Raw genomic sequence first — 20,450 nt, forward strand, 5'->3', positions numbered from 1 at the left:
TGTTGTTGTTGTTGTTATGTGCTGTCGAGTCAGCCCTGACTCATAGCGACCCCTCCTTGGGTTTCCGAGGCAGTATCACTACGGAAGTAGGATTGCCCAACCTTCATTCCAAGGAGTGGCTGATGGGTTTGAACCGCCAGCCATCTGGTGAGCAGTCAAGTGCCTTAGCCACTATGCTACCAGAGCTCCCAAGAAGATGTAGATAACCTAAATAGCTTTTTTAAAAAAAGCTATTTGTGAAATTAAAATTGTAGTTACAAACCTTCCCACAGAGAAACTCTAGGCCAAGATGACTTAAGTGGTGAATTCTGGAAAACATTTAAGGAGGAAATAATACCAATTCTCCATAAGTTTTCCCAGAAAATTGAAGAGGAGGTAATATTTCCCAGCTTACTCTTTGAGGCCAGCATTACCCTTAGACTAAAACCTGACAAAGATAGTACAAGAAAAGAAAGCTACAAACCAGTATTTGTCATGAACATCCAAATCTCAAAACCCAACCTTTTGCTGTAGAGTCAATTCCAACTCACAGTGGCCCTATAGGATAGTACAACTGCCCCATGGGGTTTCCATGCGTAAATCTTTACAGAAGCAGACTGCCACATCTTTTTCCCATGGTGTGTGTCTGGTTGGTTGAAACGCTTGATCTTTCATTTAGCAGTAAGCACTGAACTACACCACCACCAAGGCTCCTCTTCATGAACATAGGTACAAAAATTATAAACAAAATTCTAGCAAATAGAATTCAACAATATATAAAATATAAGGTACTGTGTTCAAGTGGGTTTATCTCAGGAACACAAACTTGGTTTAACATTTGAAAATTGTTTTTTTTAATTCACTATATTAATAAACTAAGGAGCTCTGGTGGAGTAGTGCTTAAGGCATTTGACTTTTAACCAGAAGATTGGCGGTTCAAACCCATCAGCCACTCCACGGAAGGATGACTGGGTAATCTACTTTGGTAAAGATTTACTGCCTCAGAAACCCAAAGGGGGTCACTATGAGTTGGAATCAACTCGATGGCAGTGAGTTTGTTTTTTTGTATTTTTATATTAATAAATTAATATAGGAAAATCACTGATTATTTTAATAGATGCTGAAAGAGCAGTTGACAAAAGTCAGCATATATTCCTAATAGTTTTTGTCAGCAGTGTAGAAGGGAACTTCCTCAGCCTGATTAAGGCATCGAGGACAGACCTACAGCTAATATTGAGACTTCTGTGTATACATAAACATTTCCATTACAAAATGTTAAAAAAAAAATTACTGTGATTAGTCGACAGTTGATTTCATACGTATTCATAAATATTGACTAGTCATGGTAGTTTGTTAAAAACTAGAAGTCTTTAAGATCATACTAATTTAAGCTGTTGTCTATTTTTTTATAGGTCAATATGGAAATCCTTTAAATAAATATATTAGACATTATGAAGGATTATCTTACAATGTGGAGTCATTACACCAAAAACACCAGCGTGCCAAAAGAGCAGTTTTGCATGAGGACCAGTTCTTACGCTTAGATTTTCATGCCCATGGAAGGTAAGTAGATTTTTACTGTGTCTGAAGAACTCTTATATTCAGTTAATTTCAAAAAAGAAATTTATTCCCTTAAATTTTCTTCTCTAATGCAAAGGTGTCCATTTGGAAATTCAGCTTCCACTGAAATTAGGAATATCCATTGAAAAATATCTTTTAAAATGGATTACACTTTTTATATTGTTAAGGAAGCATTCAAATTTAAACGTTAAAATTATTCATTAGATCCTTTATTGTTATATTATTAGATGATGTATCTTTAAATAAAATTCTATTTCAAAGTTTCCCACTATTACATATATGTTTTATGGTCAATAGATCTGTCTTCTGGTGCCAGCAATAATAGTAACTAGTTGTATGTCTTTGAAGTTTGAATAAGTCATTCAGTATCTCATAAACTCAGTTTTATCAGCCGGTACATAGAGTAGTACTTGCTGTATTCCTCAATTCTCAGAATTGCTAAGGAATAAAGAAAGAGGAGCAATGGAAGGGAGGTAAAAATCACATTTATTGAGTGCCTGTTTTGTTTCAGGTACATGTATACTTTATATAAATTTTCTTATTTAATCTTCTCAACACCCAAAGTAAATGTCCTCTTATATTGAGGAAACTAAGCTCAGAGAAGTTAAATAACTTGTTTATTGTCACACAGCATAGATTTGATCCAGACCTTGCCCATATTCTTTTCTTCTATTATGGGTACTTAGATATAAAATCTTGAGTTTGTCAGGATGTCTTGCCTGCTGTAATGGTTAGTGCCTAAGGCATGTGACTGCTAACCAGAAGGCTGGAGGTTCCAACCCACCAGCTGCCACTCAGAAGGAAGATTGGGCAATCTACTTCCCTAGAGAGACTGCCTTCGAAACCCAAGAAGGGCTTGCTATACGTTGGAATTGACTTGACAGTAGTTAGGTTTTTTTTTTATTCCTTTTGTACTTTTTCTACCCCTGTAATCCTGATCAAAATCTGTATTACTCACTTCAGCAAATGGTTAAGCACTAGACTAGGTAGCTGAAAGTTTGACGGTTTGAACCTAACCAGAGATGCCTGGGAAGATAGGCCTGATAATCTGTTTCTGAAAGGTCACAACTTTGAAAATCCTATGGAGCTACTCTACTCTGCACACATGGGGTCGTCAAGAGTCAGAATCAACTTGATGGCAACTAACAACAACAAATTCTACTCTGTTCATTAGCAAAACTGCCCTACTTACAGTTTTAAGACAGTTCTTCTCTAAATGCTTCCTTTTTCATGTCAGCTTATTGCTCTAAAGCCTGTCAATTAATGACTGAATGTTAGCCAGATATCTTTATTTGGCTTTTGAGATTCTCTATAATTTGGTCCTACTCTGTTATTTTATTGACTTTTAATACATTTTATTGTGTTTTTGGTAAATGTTTGCACCACAGTTTAGGTTCCCTGTCAACAATCCTATACAAGTTGTTCAGTTAGTCACATTGCTTACATTGTTCATAATACATGAACATTTTCATTATTTCTGTTCTGGCTGTTCCATTTCCATTAGATTAGTTTCCCTACTCCTTACATTCTCATCTTTGTTTTAAAGTAATTGTTGACCATTTGGTCTCCTAGGTGATTCTTTTAAAGCAGTATGGAACTTACAGGTAATACTCATTATTTTTTGAGGCAGTTTGTTATTTAGCTACAGAATGACTTCAGGGCTTAGTTTTGGTTCAAGGTTTGGAGAGTAACAGTCTTGGGGAGTCCTCCAATCTCAAGCAGCCCAGTAGGTCTATTCTCTCCCCTCCCCTCTTTTTTTTAAGGAATTTGATCTGGTCCACATTTTTCTCCCATTCTATCAGGGTCCATTTATTGTGGCCCTAATTGGAGTGATCATTAGTGATAGCTGGATACCATCTAGTTCTGATCTCATGGTAGATTAGGCTGTGGTTTGTATAGAATATTTGTTTTGTGGACTAGTTTCTTGTTCGAGTCTTTGCTTTCTTCTATTGTTTTAAGGAGCTCTGGTAGTGTAGTGCCTAAGGCACTTGACTGCTAACCAGGAGGCTGGTGGTTCAAACCCACCAGCCACTCCTCGGAAGGAAGATGAGGGCAATCTATATCCGTAGTGATACCGCCTGAGAAACCCAAGGAGGGGTTGCTATGAGTTGGGTCTGACTCGACAGCACATAACAACAACAACAACATTGTTTTAAACTTAATTTCATTTCTTTCCCAGAATAAAGTTTCTGTTTCACCCAAAATGATCTTCCAGTTGTTTGCTGAATATAACCATGTAGTGTTTGTTCTTTTTGTCATTTACCTAAAATCCTAATCATCTTTTAATGCACAATTTAGGTACTACCCTTTGAAGCATTTCCCCTTCCTCTGAAATTTTAAATTGGTTTTCTGTACCATCAGCATTTGATTAGTGCCCTCTTCCTTTTCACATGTGTATAGTTTATTTTTCTGTAGTTTTGTTTTTTGTCCCTCACAAGGAGATATCCTGGCTAGCATTTAGTCTTGTCCGTTATCATGCATATATAGTACAGATGCTTAAAAAGGACTTTAATGAAAGAAAATGCAGATAATCAGAAAATGTTCTGAAACTTGAAGTATTTTACACATGGAATAAATAAATGTATTACTTAAATTGATTGTATTTTCCTCATTACAGAAGTAATAAATAATAAGTAATAAAAATAATGATCATTATAGAAGAAAAATACTTTCGAGGTACAAAATCTCTTAATTTGGTTTGAAAGAGAAAAAGGATTCATTTCAAGATCTGTTTTAGTGACAATTTATGAAAATTTTTATGACCCTTAGCTTCAGATATTTTTAAATTATCCATTCTTTATTAGTACCATGAAACAATATGCAGTCATTGTCCTTCCTAAGTTTTTAGTGACTGTCTCAAAATAAATTGAATACTACATTCAATCCCAAATATTACTTGATTGTCAAAAGGAAAAGGTAAGATTTTAGCTGCTTTTGGTTTGGATACCATATTCCTGTTACGTTATAAGATTTTCATTAGGTCTATCACATAATTCAGATATATGGTAAAACCAAATCCTTAGCTCTTAACTATATGTGTCAGTGAGTGAGTGAATGTTATTATTTAGTCATCTAACAAATATTTACTGACTGACAACTAAAAGTTACCTAGTTGGGACTATGGATGATGTTATTAAGTGCCATCAAGTAGATTCTAACTCATAGCAACCTGGGAATAATAGTAATACAAATCAAACATAGATCATAGAGGAGCAATAAGATATATATAAGACATTATAATAATATGATATGCTGCTTTAAAGAGGCAGAACTTACTTCTGGCTGAGGCTCTCAGTAAAGTTCCAGGATCTAAGAAATCTCATGCTGTATATAAGTGGTCATGCTAGGTCTTTTAAAATCTGTTTAATAATATAAGTGTACTATATTTTCTAGAATATATCCAATTTCAGATATTCTCTCAGTTATTATATTTGTATGTTCAGGCTGTCTCTGAATTTGCATCATTAAACATGGTTATTGTAACTGCTTGCCTAATTCACCTTATCTAAAAATGTGATAGCGTGATGATTTTATTTTTCCTTTTCCTCAAAATAGGTCAACAAAATGACTTGTCTAATTATAGACTTCATGCTAAGTCTTTCCTCCCTGTCCACCATATAAAAAATGTTAGTTTGGTACAATAGAACCCTCCCTAAACGTGATTTGCATCTACATATAAGTTACTGATAATTTGGTTATAGAATACAAATTACAAATTTGTACTACTAATAAGCATTGTGATAAAGCAACAGTATGATGATTGGAAGACCAAGCTTCATAACAAATATAGTCTTAGGACAACTTTGGATAATAGTTAGCTGTACCCCAGGCTTAAAATATATACTGACCTTATGCGTTGTGCCTGGACTTCTTAATCCATTTTTTCCATCAGTAGTTCAGCAGTTTGAACCCCCACCCCCCACCACTGCTGTATGGGAGAAAGATGTGTCAGTCTGCTTCTGTAAAGATTTACAGCCTTGGAAACCCTATGGGGCCATCTCCATTACATCTTATAACGTCACTGTGAATCAGATTTGACTCGATGGCAGTGAGTTTAGTTTTTTGGTTTAGTTCACTAGAGTATCAGCATACTTTAATAAATTACAGACAAAATACATTAAATATTGTGCAGTTTAAACTTAGACATAAAAAGAGTAGTGTACCTGAAAAGAATTCTACTTAATTAGACAATTATGACTTGTGTTTCTGGGTACTAGCACAGCTTGTGTACATACATAAGTGTATGTAAGTATTAAAGTCATTGTTTGTGGTATTTGTTTTATGCCTAAACCATATAAACTTCTTTCAGCTTGGCTTCTGAACTTCCTAAATAACAAGAGTATATCATATTCCAAGGTAGCTGTTACTGTTAAATGATAAAACATTTAGATTCTTTAAAAATCAAAGTCTTAAGAATTAAGAAGCTCATGAAAAACTATTATTTGAAGTTTAAAGTTGTTTGAAAATAAAAGTGTAACTAAACCACTGTTACTGTTGTTGAGGAAAGATAGATGATAAACTTCAATAATACTTACTAGAATTTTTAAATATTTTGAAAGTAAATACAGGGTAAAATTCATCACTTACCTTTGCTGAGAAATTCAGAAACAGTTTTCCTAGATTTCAGAAATTGCTTTACTTGGATAAGTTCTGATACATGGGATGCCTGAGTGGTACTTTAGAGCATTGCTTCTTTCTGTAAACTAACTTAGTAAGATGCATGTATGTATGTATGTCAGTTAATGCATTTATCACATTTCATTATAACTTCTTATATTAAATTTTATTATATTTTTAGTATATTAACATTTTATTATAACTTTGTTTTCTTCTCCCTCTGAGGCTGAAGGACAGAGGCTGAGTCTTATTTATCTTTTTTGTTTGTTCATTTAAGTTATGTTGAATGAGGGGATGAATGAATGAATGAAGGCATGAATGCATTAAGCAGTATGAAGGTAGCACAATGTTTATAAACATAAAGTGCTGATCACTACTGACTCATGATGACCTTAGGTACAACAGAACAAAATGTTGCCTGGTCCTGTGTCATCCTCACAATCATTGGCATGTTTGACTTCATCCTTGTGGCTTTTGTGCCAGCCCATCTCATCAAGAGTCTTTCTCCCTTATTGGGCCTCTACTTTACCAAATAGTGAATGAGCCTTCCTAATGACGTGTCCAATGCAAGTGAGTTGGACAGTGTTCTGTGACAATCCATAAGATTTCTACTGGCTAAGTTTCAGAAGTAGATCAGCAGGCCTTTCTTCCTAGTGTGTTTTAATCTGTAAGCTTCACTGAAACTTGCCAACCATGGTGACCTTGCTGGTATTTGAAATAGTGATGGCACAGCTTTCAGCAACACACAAGTCATCACAGTACAACAAACTGATAGATGAGTGGTGGTAAGTGCTGTTAAGGAGATGAATTTACGTAGATGATATACAACTAAAAGAGCCACGTGAAACAGTGGTTAAAGCACATGGCTGCTAACTGGAAGGTTTGCAGTTTGAATCCCCCATCCCCCCTATTAGTGAAAGATGCAGTAGTCTGCTTCCATAAAGTTTACAGCCTTGGAAACCCTATGGAGCAGTACTATTCTGTCCTGTAGGGTTGCTATGAGTCGGTGTCAACTTGATGGCAACCAGTTTGGTTTTTATATATAATACTTTTATTTAGGATTGGCCATTACCATAGAGTTTAATAAGAAAAAGTGAACTATCAGCTACTATGACATATTTAATTTGATTGGTAATAAAGTACACTACTGCAAAAACGGTGAGGAGGCCACATGTTCTGACCTCCTCTAATCCCACAAGAGGAAGACAGAATTACTGTCAATAGCCCAAGGCCTATTCCTGAGAGGCCAGACATGCTGCCTCCCTCCAGTCTTTTCTCCAACCGTTCCTCCCAAAGCACCTACCACCTCTCTCCTGGGTTCGATAATTCGCTGCAGTGGCCACACAGAACTCGCGGATTACGGGGTTTATTAGGGAAGCACCAGGCTACAACTCAAGTTCAGAAAGAATGCTCAGTCTCTCTCCCAGCCCACCGTCCCTCAGCAAACAGTCTCTCACAGTCTCTTTCCCAGCAGTGCTGGTCCCTCGGTGTCTCACTCAGCGATGCACATCTCTTGCGCCTCTTTCTCAGCAGCACGTGTCTCTTTCCGGGGTGCGTGTCTCTTTCAGGAGCGCATCTTCCTCAACCAGCAGTCAGAGAGAGTTCTGCCTCCAGGAGGCCTCCTTTTGAGCCTGGAAGGGTGGTCAAACTAGCCAATCACAGCATCAGAACTCTAAGCACGTGAGAGAGAGTGGGAACCTCCCAGAACATTGTATTGTGCCATGTCCAACAGAAATAACCCAGGTGGATAGCTTCAGCAATCAGGAGCTCCTCAGTTGCTCATAGAAAATCCCACCTTGGAGTTTACAAAGACTTTGGGTAGAAAAGCCACACAAAGTAATTTACTACACTGCAACTACAATATTAAGAGATAGATTTTTCAGCTTAAATATTTTATAGTGAGGAAGATCTTAACCTCTTTCAGTGGTGGTTCTATTTTTTGTCATTGTTCACAGCACAGTTTATTATCAAGTATAGTAGTATTTGAGTACATTAATAGGTATTGATTTAACACCACTGTAACCTCTCTTGAGCTGGAATAACCCCAAAAGAAAACTTTAAAATGTGCAAAAGCAATAAATACCAAATCTTCTGGTTTAAAATGTATAAATAAGGCATTTTTGGAAACATCTTTATAAAATCAGCTAACCACATGTCCATGGGTAGGTGTCTGGAGCTGATTGTGCTTGCTAATCTTTAGAACATGCTACCTCAGATCTAGCACAATTGATTTTATGTCTTTTACCAACACATATTTGCATATACTGAATGGCCTGCGGTTCTTGGGGTGTGGATGAAAGACCTTTTTACAAGCAGGAACCTTAAGCATGCTAGCACCAGTGAGCTTAAAGATGCCAGTGTCTTTATGCTTTAATGAATGAACAATGGCAATAGCTTCTGGCATCATGAGCTTATGGGGACACTGAGTATGAAGATTCGTGCTGTGGCTAAGAATGCAGTTTGGGTGAAATGTATACGGATCCATCCTAGAGTGAGGAGATTGTGTTGACCCTGAACACGGAGTAATTCTTCTACATTGTCCATGTTGCGTTAGTCTGGTCCTGCAAACTGTTTTGGGCACTATTACATAGCTAATAGTAAATTCATTATGTGTCAGTTTTCCACAGAGTACTGTATTAGGTTCTGCCAGCAGCAGAGATTTGTGGCAAAGATCTCTTGGTAAGACTATGCATGTCACTTCCTTCATCCACTAAATTCTGAACAGCACTTAGAGTAGCTGCTGACTTTAAGGCCCTGTTTACAGAAGGAAGTGGCTAGCATTTACTTTTATTAGGTTGATCCGCAAATACATTCAGTAAGCAGTTGTTCTGATGTGTTGAAAAGCAGGACAAAACACTCCCATCAGTCTGCTCAGACACACCACCAGGGTTTCCTGACTGCATATCTGACCCTTGGTTAATTCTTGCTTCTTTAGTTGATCTCTGAAAAACAGAAACTGCTCTGTTTCTAGCTGCTGGCTGGCACATTTAAGCAATGTGCTTCCTTTCTGCCTCTGTCAATCTCTGATGATTCAATTCCAAATAATTTTCAGCTTTATATTTATTTTTGCTTTGCAAATATTCTTGGTATTCTACATTATATTTCTTTTAAGTGTCCTTTTTCAATTCATCTCTTCTTGGGAATGTAGTCTCCAGTTTGTTCATAATATCTTGCTTTTTGAATACTATACATTGTTGGTAATCTCGATGGGAAGCTTTTTTACAAACATAGTTGTAAATTTATTACAAGGAACAAAGGCATTTTCAGTTTCCTTCTTTTAAAGACACTGATACCATACTTGCCATTTTTACTCCAGATCTAAAGCAATGTTGTATAGTGATACTTTTGTTGATTGTAACATTACAGCCAAGCTGGTTCACTCTTCTGGCTTAGGGAAACATATAGTCAAGCATAGCAGCTAACTTTTTCAGAAGATTTATAGTAAATGGTTGATCCATATTTTCTTGTCTACAAATGAAAGTATTCACCATTCCATCACAATCTCTTCATCTAGGCTGCGTCTCCTCCTTATGGACCAACAGAACTTTGCTGGCTCCACTCACTTGGGTTCCATATGTTGCTTTCCAGCAGTTGTTCTTAATCAGTCATTGGTAGGCTAATTTATTGTATATGGAATGGAGGATTTTTTTTTTTTTTTTTTTTTGGCAAATTATGGAAAACATACTTTCCCCTCAACTCTCAGGTCTGTGTGAAACTATGGGACGTACCAACTCTCTGTCTGTTTTATTGCTTCACCTTATTCTTCTTAACCAACTAATTGCTATGGTGTTTATAACCAACCAGTATGTAACGGAGTAGAATGGTCCTTCATACAGTTTTTAGTGGGTGATTTTTCAGATGCAGATTGCCAGACCTGTCTTTGGAGGGATCTTTGAGTGGACTTGAACCTCCAAACTTTTTGATTAGCAGTGAGTGCACTGACTGCATTGACTATCCAGGAGCTTATTTTATTAAATATTTAAAATGAGCTTTTTTTTTTCCTTCATTATTTTGGTGAATAAATAGGTAACAAAACATTTGCACTTGGAGTTCTTTTCCTTGAAACCCTTTCTCATCTCTATTCCATAACCCCGTAGCTCTTGATTCTTCACATCATTGAGATGTTATCTTTTCAGCAAAGCCACCCCTAACCACCCTTTATAAAATAGCATCCTTCTTTCCTCTTGCCATTCTACCTTGATTTGCTTTTCTTCAAGTTATTGTAGTTGTTAGGTGCCATCAAGTTGGTTCTGACTCATAGTGACCCTGTGTGAAACAGAATGAAACTCTGCCAAGTCCTGCACCATCCTCACAATCATTGCTGTGTTTGACCCCTTTGTTGCAGTCACTCTGTCAGTCCATCTTGTTGAGGGTCATCCTCTTTTTTTTTCCTGACCCTCTACTTTACCAAGCATGATGTCCTTCTGTACAGACTGGTCCCTCCATATAATATAGCCAAAGTATGAGAGACTTTGTCATCCTTACTTCTAAGGAGCATTCTGGCTGTACTTTTTCGAAGACAGATTTGTTCATTCACTCCATACTATATTTGGTACTCTTTGCCAACACCATAATTCAAACATATCAATTCTTCTTCAATCTTCCTTATTCACTGTCCAGCATTTGCATGCATATGAGGCAGTTGGAAATACCATGGCTTGGGGGTAAGGTGCTTTGCTTTTTCACACTTTAAAGAGGTCTTATTTGACCAGTGCAATACACTGTTTGACTTCTTTTTTTTAAATTGTGATTTGGGTGAAAATTTACAGAGCAAATTCACTTTCCATACAGCAGTTCACATACACTTTGTCTCATCACGTTGACCACAATTTACCACAATGCAACAGCTCCCCTCCCACTTCCTCCTGATAATTACCTCTTCCCTCTGTCCATCCCTCCATGCATGCCTGCCCCCTGAGCTGTCTCCCTGTGCATAAGCAGCCTTTCTTCCTCCCATGATTGTTCTCTCCAAGGAGTGTATCTACCTCAGGTAAATGTTCAACTCATATGCCTATCTTTTGGTTGGTTGGAAGCCACAGGTGTAGGTTCAATTCCAGACCTGAAGGGCAGTTAGGGGCCATAGTCTCAGTGGTTACACCAGGCTCTATCGGACCAGCAAACCCCCCTTTTTATTTTCTCCAAGTGATTTTGACTTTTGTTCCACATTGTTCTCCTTCTCCATCCAGGATGTCCTACATAGATCTCCTTCCAAGTGGTTGACAGTGGTAGCTGGGCACCATCTAGTTCTTCTGGTCTCATAGTCATTTATACTGCAGATCGGATGGTGTACCAGTCGCTAGGACTAATTGTTTCCATGAATTTTTGGTTTTCTTCATTCTTCTTTGCTCTGGATGAGGAGAGACCCATCGTTGCATCTAGATGGTAGCTTGCAAGCTTTTAAGATCCCAGTTGCTACTTGCCAAAGTAGGAGGTGGAACAATGTTTTGTGTGGTGTGTTACGCCAATTGGGCTTGATGTCCCCTCCGACTATGGTCTCGAGCCCACGCGTTCAACTACTCGGTCCCTCTAGGGAGCTGGCTGTGACCAAGAAATGACTACAACCTGCCCCTTTCAGCTCTACTATACAACTGGGAATTCAGATCATACAAATAAACTTATAGGACCATTGTCTGCCAACGCTATACATGGTGTTGGGTACACTCCAAGCTTCATAGACATACCTTGTTTGACTTCTTGATTGTCGCTTCCATGAGCATTGATTGTGAATCCAAGTAAAATTAAATCCTTGACTTCAATCTTTTCTCCATTTATGATGGTGTTGCTTATTAGTTCAGTTGTGAGGATTTTTGTTTATTTTATGTTGAGGTGTAATTCATATTGAAGACTGTAGTCTTTGATCTTCATCACTAAGTGATTCAAGTCCTCTTCATGTTCAGCTTTTAGATTCCCTTCCATTGACACAGTCTTCTTTTAGGTATGATAATGTGATTGATTATGCTGTATAAGCAGTTCATCTTTGTTGTTATTGACTAGGAAGGTGTCCAGTATTTTGCCGTTCTGGAAGTTCCTTATATACTATCATATATTTCTACCTATGTCAGTACCTGTTTTCACTAACCAAAAAAAATCTAAAGAGAATTTTATTTAATTTTTATGAAAAAGGGCAAAAAGCAAAGCGAAATTGACATTCAATGTTCGTTTTGCAGTGAGCAATTAAAGAGATAGTACGTACCCTGAGCAGTGAGAGTAGCGTCACCAAGCTCCTTCACCTGAAAACTACACTTGGCATCTCAGCATCAAGCCACCATAGCTTTGAACTGTGTCTGTGAACACTATATGTTAGTGTTATTTTAAGATTTATGTATTATTTAATATGATTTGTTAGGTCATTTTTTGGGCCTGGGAGCACTCAAAAATTTTTCCTGTGTAAATTAATGATAATTGCTTCTTTGCTTTATGCCATTTTGGCTTATGGAAGGTTTCATAGGAACATTATACTTTTGGATAAGAGGGGAAACCTGTAACATAAAATTGTAGATTGGTATGGTGGAAAGGTCACAGGTTGGCTGGCTAATTGGAAGACCTTGTTTCTGATTGAAGCCCTGATTTTTTTGTGTGTGTAATCTTGATTAGTCATCCTTTTCTGATTTGTAAAATTAGTAAGTTTAGGTGATCGTTAGGATTTTCTACATTTGATATGTGAGCTCTGGTAGCATAATGCCTAAGGCATTTGTCTGCTAACGAGAAGGCTGGAGGTTCAAACCCACCAGCCACTCCTTGGAAGGAAGGTTGGGCAGTCTACTTCCGTAGTGATATTGCCTCGGAAACCCAAGGAGAGGTCGCTATGAGTCGGGTCCGACTCGATGGCATATAACAACGACGACAACAACATTTGATTTGCATTATGTATGTGAATAATTGAAGTCTTCTACTCTGAAATCTTGTTGTTGTTTCAGTGTTATGTGCATTAGTTTTGCTTGGATGAGGTTGTAAATTTTTTTTTACAGACATCTTTTTTTTTTTTTTTGCCAATACATACATTTACTTATCTATAATCACGTAGACTCCACCACTCGTCTGTCAAGTTTGTTGTACTATGGTGGCTTGTGTGCTGTTGTGAGGCTGTAAGTTATGCCACCAGTGCTTTGAATGCCAGCAGGGTTACCCATGGTGGACAGGTTTCAGTGGAGTTTCCAGACTAAGACTTGGAAGAAGGAAGAGCCATCCAATTCTCAAAGAACTGGCCAGTGAAAACCTTATGAATAGCAGTGAAACATTGTCTGATACATTACTGGAAAACTTTATGAATATTCCTGAAACATTGTCCAATGTAGTGCTAGAAGATGAGCCCCTCAGGTCAATAGGCACTCAAAAAACAGCAGGGGAAGAGCTGACTCCTCAGAGTAAAGCCAACCTTAATGATGTGGATGGAGTAAAGCTTTCAGGGCCTCCATTTGCTTATATGGCGTGACTCAAAATGGAAAGAAACAGCTGCAAACATCCATTAATTATCAGAACATGGAATGTATGAAGTGTGAATCTAGGAAAATTGAAAGTTGTCAAAAATGAAATGGAATGCATGGAGATCGATATCGTAGGCATCAGTGAGCTGAAATGGACTGTTTTTGGCCATTTTGAATCAGACAACCATATGATCTACTATGCCAGGAATGACAAAGAGGAATGGCGTGGCATTCATCATCACAAAGAATGTTTCATGATCTGTCCTGAAGTACAGTGCTGTCAGTGATAGGATAATATCCAGTTGCCTACAAGGAAGACCTCTTTAAAGTGCTGAAGGGCAAAGATGTCTCCTTGAAGACTAAGACGTGCCTAACCGAAGCTATAGTATTTTCAGTCATTTCATATGCATGTGAGAGCTGGATAATGAGCAAAGAAGACCGAAGAAGAGTTGATGCTTTTGAGTTGTGATGTTGGCAAAGAATACAGAGAGTACCATGGACTGCCAAAAGAACTAACAGATCTTTCCTGGAAGAAGTCTCGCCAGAATGTACCTTGGAAGCGAGAATGGCCTGACTGTCTGGCCTACTTGGATCATATTGTCAGAAGGGACCATTCCTTGGAGAAGGATATCATACTTGGTAAAGTGGAGGTTCAGCAAAGAAGGGGAAGCCCTCAACGAGATGAATTGACACAGTGGCTGCAATGATGGTTTCAAGTATAGCAAAGGTTATAAGGCTGGCACAGCACCAGGCAGTATTTCGTTCTATTGTACATAGGTCGCTAGGAGTCAGAGCTGACTCGATGTGACTTACAAATAACAACACCACCAAGGAAGACCACTAAATATTACTGTTATTCAAATTTATGAACCAACAGCCAAAGACGAGGAAATTAAAGATTTTTATCAACTTCTGCAGTTTGAAATTAACCAAATATGCAATCAAGATGTGTTGATTATCACTGGTGATTGGAATGCAAAAGTTCGAAACAAAGAAGAATCACTGGTAGTTGGAAAACACGGCCTTGGTGATAGGAGTGGTGCTGGAGATCACATGATAGAATTTTGCAAGACCAACAACTTATTCATTGTAAATGTCTGTTTTCAACAATGTAAATGGTAGCTATACACATGGACCTCACCAGAAGGACGTGACAAGAATCAGATTGACTACATATGTGGAAGGAGGAGATGGAAAAGCTCAATATCTTCAGCTGAAACAAGGCCAGGAGCTGACTGTGGAACAGACCATCAACTGCTCATATGCAAGTTCAAGTTGAAGCTGAAGACAATCAAAACAAATCCACAAGAGCCAGAATATGACCTCGATTATATTCCTCCTGAATTTAGAGACCATCTAAAGAATAGATTGATGCATTGAACACCAATGACTGAAAACCAGAGGAATCATGGGATGACATCCAGAACATCATCCATGAAGTAAGCAAGAGGTCATTAAAAAGACAGGAAAGGAAGAAAAGACCAAAATGAATGTGAGAAGAATGGAGAGTAGCTAAAACAAATGGAAGAGTTGACAAGGTAAAAGAGCTAAACAAGATTTCAAAGGGCAGCTCGAGAAGACTAAGTTAGTTATTATAATGAAATGTGCAAACACCTGGAGTTAGAAAACTAAAGGGAAAAACATACTTGGCATTTCTCAGGCTGAAAAAGCTGAGGAAAAAATTCAGGCCTTGAGTTGCAATATTGAAAGATTCTAATGAGCACAATATTGAATGATTCAGGAAACATTAAAAGAAGATGGAAGGAATACACAGAGTTACTATACCAAACAGACTTGGTTGATATTCATCCATTTCAGGAGGTGGCGTATGATCAAGAACTAATGGTATTAAAGGAAGAAGCCAAAGGTGCACTGAAGGAATTGGTAAAGGACAAGGCTTCAGGAATTGACAGAATAATCCACTGAGATGTGTGATAGTTGGAGCTGTGTGTCAACTTGACTGGACCACAATTCTGTGTGGTTTGAGCTGTTGTGCTGTGGTTGTTTCCATGATGGGATCAGATGGCTATGTTTTGAGTGGCCAATCTGTTGAAAGGGAGTTTCCCTAGGGGTGTGGCCTGCTTCCAGTATATTTATGGACATCCTGGGAGAGGAGACATTCTTCTTAGATCGAGATTCTATTGTGCTGCCTACAACTGTCTGTGAGTGAACAATCCACCATTCAGCCTGGAGATCTTGGATTCATCATTCATTGAAGTCAGCAGCCCGTATACTGCCAGCCAGCTCTGAGCTCCTCAGCCCCTGCGGCTGCAAGAGTCAGGAAAAGCCTCCAGCTTGATGTGGAAAAGCCTCCAGCTTGACGTTTGATCCAGGAACTTTAGACTTGCCAGCTTCTATAAGTGTGTGAGCCTTTTCCTAAGCTAAATCTCTCTCTCTCTCTCCACACACACACACACACACACACACATGAGCTTTACTGGTTTTGTTTCTCTAGAGAACCCAGTCTAACACAAGATGTTTCAACAAATGGATGCTGCGTTGGAGGCACTCACTTGTCAATTCCAGGAAATTTGGAAGACAGCTACCTGGCCAGCTGACTGTAAGAGATCTGTATCTGTACCCATTCCAAAGAAAGGTGATCGCACAGAATGTGGAAATTATTGAACAGTATCATTAATATCACATGCAACTAAAATCTTGCTGAAGATAATTCGAAAACGGTTGTAGCAGTATATTGACAGAGTACTTCCAGAAATGCAGGCTGGATTCAGAAGAAGCTGTGGAATGAGAGATACCATTGTCATGTCAAATGGATCTTGGCTGAAGGCAAAGATTACCAGAAAGATGTTTACTTGTGTTTTATTGACTATGCAAGAGCATTTGATTGTGTGGATCATGAGAAATTACGGATATAGCATTGAGAAGAATGGGAATTCCAGAACTCTTAATTGTGATCATGAGGAACTTGTACATAGACCAGGAAGCTGTCGTTTGAGCAGAACAAGGGGATATTGCATGGTCTAAAATCAGGAAGGGAGTTTGTCAGGGTTGTATCCTTTCACTGCACTTATTCAGTATGTTGAGCAAATAATTTGAGAAGCTGGACTGTACAAAGAACGTGACATCAGGATTGGTGGAACAATCATTAACAACCTATATGATATGCAGATGACACAATTTTGCTTACTGAAGTTAAGGATGACTTGAAGCACTTACTGATGAAGATTAAAGACTGTAGTCTGTAGTATGGATTACATCTCAACATAAAACAAAAATCCTCACAACGAGGCCTATAAGCAGTATTACAATAAATGGAGAAAAGATTGAAGTTTTCAAAGATTATCTATTACTTGGTTCCACAGTCAGCACCAGTGGAAGCAGCAGTGAAGACATCAAAGGACATAGTGCACTGGGCAAATCTGCTGCAAAAGACCTCTTTAAAGTGCTGAAGTGCAAAGATGTCTTTTTGAAGACGAAGGTGCGCCTAACCCAAGCCATGGTATTTTTAATTGCCTCATATGCATGTGAAAAGTAGGTAATAAGTAAAGAAGACCAAAAAAGAGTTGATGGTTTTGAGTTGTGGTGTTGGCGAAGAATACTGAAAGTACCATGGACTGCAGAAAGAACTAACAAATCTGTCCTGGATGAAGTGCAGCCAGAATGCTCCTTGGAAGTGAGAATGGCCAGACTTAGTTTGACCTACTCTGGTCATGTTGTCAGAAAGGACCATTTCCTGAAGAAGGACATCATGCTTGGTAAAGTGGAAGGTCAACGAAAAAGGGGAAGGCCCTCAATGAGATGGATTGACACAGTGGCTGCAGCAATGGGTTGAGGGTATAGTAAGTATTGTGAGGCTGGCACAGGACTGGATCGTGTATTGTTCTGTTGTATATGGGGTTGCTGTGAGTCAGAGCCGACGCAGTGGCACCTAACAACAACAGCAACAACAACAACAATCGTGTAATACATGATATATGTGTAATCATGTATAATTCCTTCGATCATGTTAAGTAATCATGACATTATGTCAGATTTTTCCCTTGGCTTTCCTGTATGTGGGAAAAACCCACACTGATGATTTGTTTGTTTCTTACAGAACACAAAGTAACTTACTTTAGCTTAAGTATTAGTTTCATTTTTATCTTCCTTGGGAACTAATTTAGATTTTGTTTATGTATTGTGAGATAATTTTTCTCCCTCATTGCCATCAGTTAATCCTGTAACTGTGTTTTTCAAACTCCAGAACCTTAGAATTTTTGTGGAGGATGTCTTAGGTACTCTCCAGTGGATACACATGGGCAGATTCTGCCCTTTATACTTCTATTAACCTGTTTTATTTTTATCTTTTTTTTTTTTTTTTAATCTTAGGCTTCTGTGAGATAATTTGACAAAAAGTATTTTCTACAAAAAATGCCCTAGATGAAATCAAGTAGATAATTGACTCATAGTAATATTTGATGTTAACATTGGCAACTCATTTTAAGAAATAATTTTTGTTTTTTATTGTGATCTGGGTACAGGTTTACAAAGTAGATTCGTTTTACTTTGAACAGTTCATACAGTTTGGTTTCATGGCACCAATTAAAATCCCAACAATAAACAACTCTTGTCTCCTGCCTGTTACCATCCCTTCTCTATGTCCTTCTTATCTATGCATTCCTGTCTGACCAGCTTTCTTCCTATGCAAATGTTGCCCTTCTGATCTGTCAGAGTTGTTTGATGTCAGGGATGCATCTGCCTAGGCTAAGTGGTGCATCTCCATGGGGTAGGTGTTCTGCTTGTAGGCCTTTACACTCTTTGGCTGAGAGCTAATCCACAAAAAGGAGTCCTGTTCTAGGCCAGAAGGGTAACCTGGGGCCATAGTCTTGGGGTTCTTCCAGTCTGTATCTGACCAGTAATTTTGGTCTTTTTTTTTTTTTAGGCTCCTTTTGTAAATAATATAAATTTTATTTTTTTCCCCTATGGATCATTGCATTTTTTTTTTCCTCCAGTGTTCCCTCCCCACCCTCCCCCATCCCTGGTAAGTAACCAGCAAAGAAAGTTTCCTTCCATATATAAACCTTTCCTTGACTTTTTACAATAATGAACTCATGCTATATTTGTCCTTCTGTGATTGACTTACTTCACTCAGCATAGTGTCCTCCAAGTTCATCTATGTTATGCACTACATTGCAGATTCTACGTTATTCTTTAGTGTTGCATAGTATTCCTTTGCGTGTATGTACCATAGTTTGGTTATCCATTCTTCTGTTGTTGGACACATAGGTTGTTTCCATCTTTTTGCTATTGTAAATAGTGCTGCAATGAACATGGGTGTGCATATATTTATTCTTGTCTTGGCTCTCACTTTTTTAGTATATATACCTCGTAATGGGATTGCTGGGTCAGATGGTATTTCTAATTACAGCTTTTTAAGGAGTCGCAATATAGCTTTCCACAGTGGTGGTATCATTTTACAGTCCCACCATCAGTTTATGAGAGTCCTAATGCCTCCACACCCTCTCTAGTATTTTTTTATTCTCTGCCTTGTTGAACTTTGCCATTAATGTTGGAGTGGGTGGTATCTCGTTATTATTTTGATTTGCATTGGTCTTGATGGCTAAAGATTGTGAACATTTCTTCATGTATTCATTGGCTGCCTGAATATCCTCTCTGGTGAAGTGGCTGTTCATGATTTTTGCCCATTTTTTAATTGGATTGTTAATCTTAAATCTTTGATCCAGCTGGAGTTAGTTCTTGTGTGTGGTGTGAGGTATGGATTTTGTTTTGTTTTGCTGCAAATGGATATCTACTTTCACCAGCACCATTTGTTAAAGAGACCATCTCTTCCCCATTTACTGGATTTCAACCCTTTGTCAAAAATCAGCTGACCATAGGTCGATGGATCTATTTCTGAGTTCTCAGTTCTGTTCCACTGTTCTGTGTGTCTGTCGTTGTACCAGTACCAGACTATTTTGACTACTGTGGCTGTATTATGTGTTTTGAGATCCAGGAGAGTGAGACCTCCTACTTTGTTGTTGTTCTCCAATAGTGCTTTGCTTATTCGAGGTCTCTTTCCTTTCCATATAAAATTATTGATTGGGTTTTCTATATCCTTAAAGAATGCTGATGGGATCTGGATTGGGATTGCATTGAATGTATAGATTGCTTTGGGTAGTATTGACATTTTCATAATATTCAATCTTCTTATCCATGATGGTATGTTCTTCCATCTATGTAGTTCTCTTAATGGTTTCTTGAAGTAGTGATTTGTAGTTTTCTTTTTACAGGTCTTTTATGTCCCTAGTGAATTTTATTACCAAGTATTTTATTTTTTTGGTAGCTGCTGTAAATGGTATTGATTCCCTTATTTCCTTTTCAGCACTCTCTTTGCTGGTATAGAGGAATCCAAGTGATTTTTGTATGTTGATCTTGTGTCCTGCCATTATGCTTGTTGTTGTTGTTGTTAGTGCTGTCGAGTCGGACCTGACTCATAGCGACCTCTCCTAGGGTTTCTGAGGCAGTATCACTGCGGAAGTAGATTGTCTCATCTTCCTTCCGAGGAGTGGCTGGTGGTTTGAACTGCCAGCCTTCTGGTTAGCAGTCAAGTGCCTTAGGCACTACACTACCAGAGCTGTATCTCTCAATTAGTTGCAGTAGTTTTCTTTTTTTTTTTTTTGCTGAGTCTCTTGGGTTTTTTATGTATAGGTTCATATCATCAGTAAATTGGGGTAGTTTTACTTCTTCCTTACCAATTCTCTTTCTTGCCTTATTGCCCTGGCTTCTTGTTGTTGTTGTTATGTGCCATCGAGTCAGCCCTGACTCACAGCGACCCCTCCTTGGGTTTCCAAGGCAGTATCACTACGGAAGTAGGATTGCCCAACCTTCCTTCCGAGGAGTGGCTGGTGG

At 38.2% G+C, this 20,450-nt stretch overlaps 1 protein-coding gene and 1 pseudogene across 1 annotated transcript in view; one reads left to right on the forward strand and one right to left on the reverse strand.

Moving 5' to 3' along the window:
- Window positions 1-1,396: 1,396 nt before the first annotated feature.
- The window catches only part of ADAM10 (ADAM metallopeptidase domain 10), a 149,545-nt gene continuing 130,491 nt past the window's right edge, over window positions 1,397-20,450 (forward strand). The window contains exon 1 of the mRNA XM_007958450.2: window positions 1,397-1,542. The gene's annotated coding sequence lies outside the window, so the exon portion shown is untranslated. The remainder of the gene's footprint in view (window positions 1,543-20,450) is intronic.
- Window positions 8,384-9,635, reverse strand: LOC103212468 (annotated as a pseudogene).

This window comes from Orycteropus afer, unplaced genomic scaffold, assembly GCF_000298275.1.
Source record: "Orycteropus afer afer isolate SDZICR_OR568_19922 unplaced genomic scaffold, OryAfe1.0 scaffold00015, whole genome shotgun sequence".
NCBI classification, from domain to species: Eukaryota; Metazoa; Chordata; class Mammalia; order Tubulidentata; family Orycteropodidae; genus Orycteropus; species Orycteropus afer.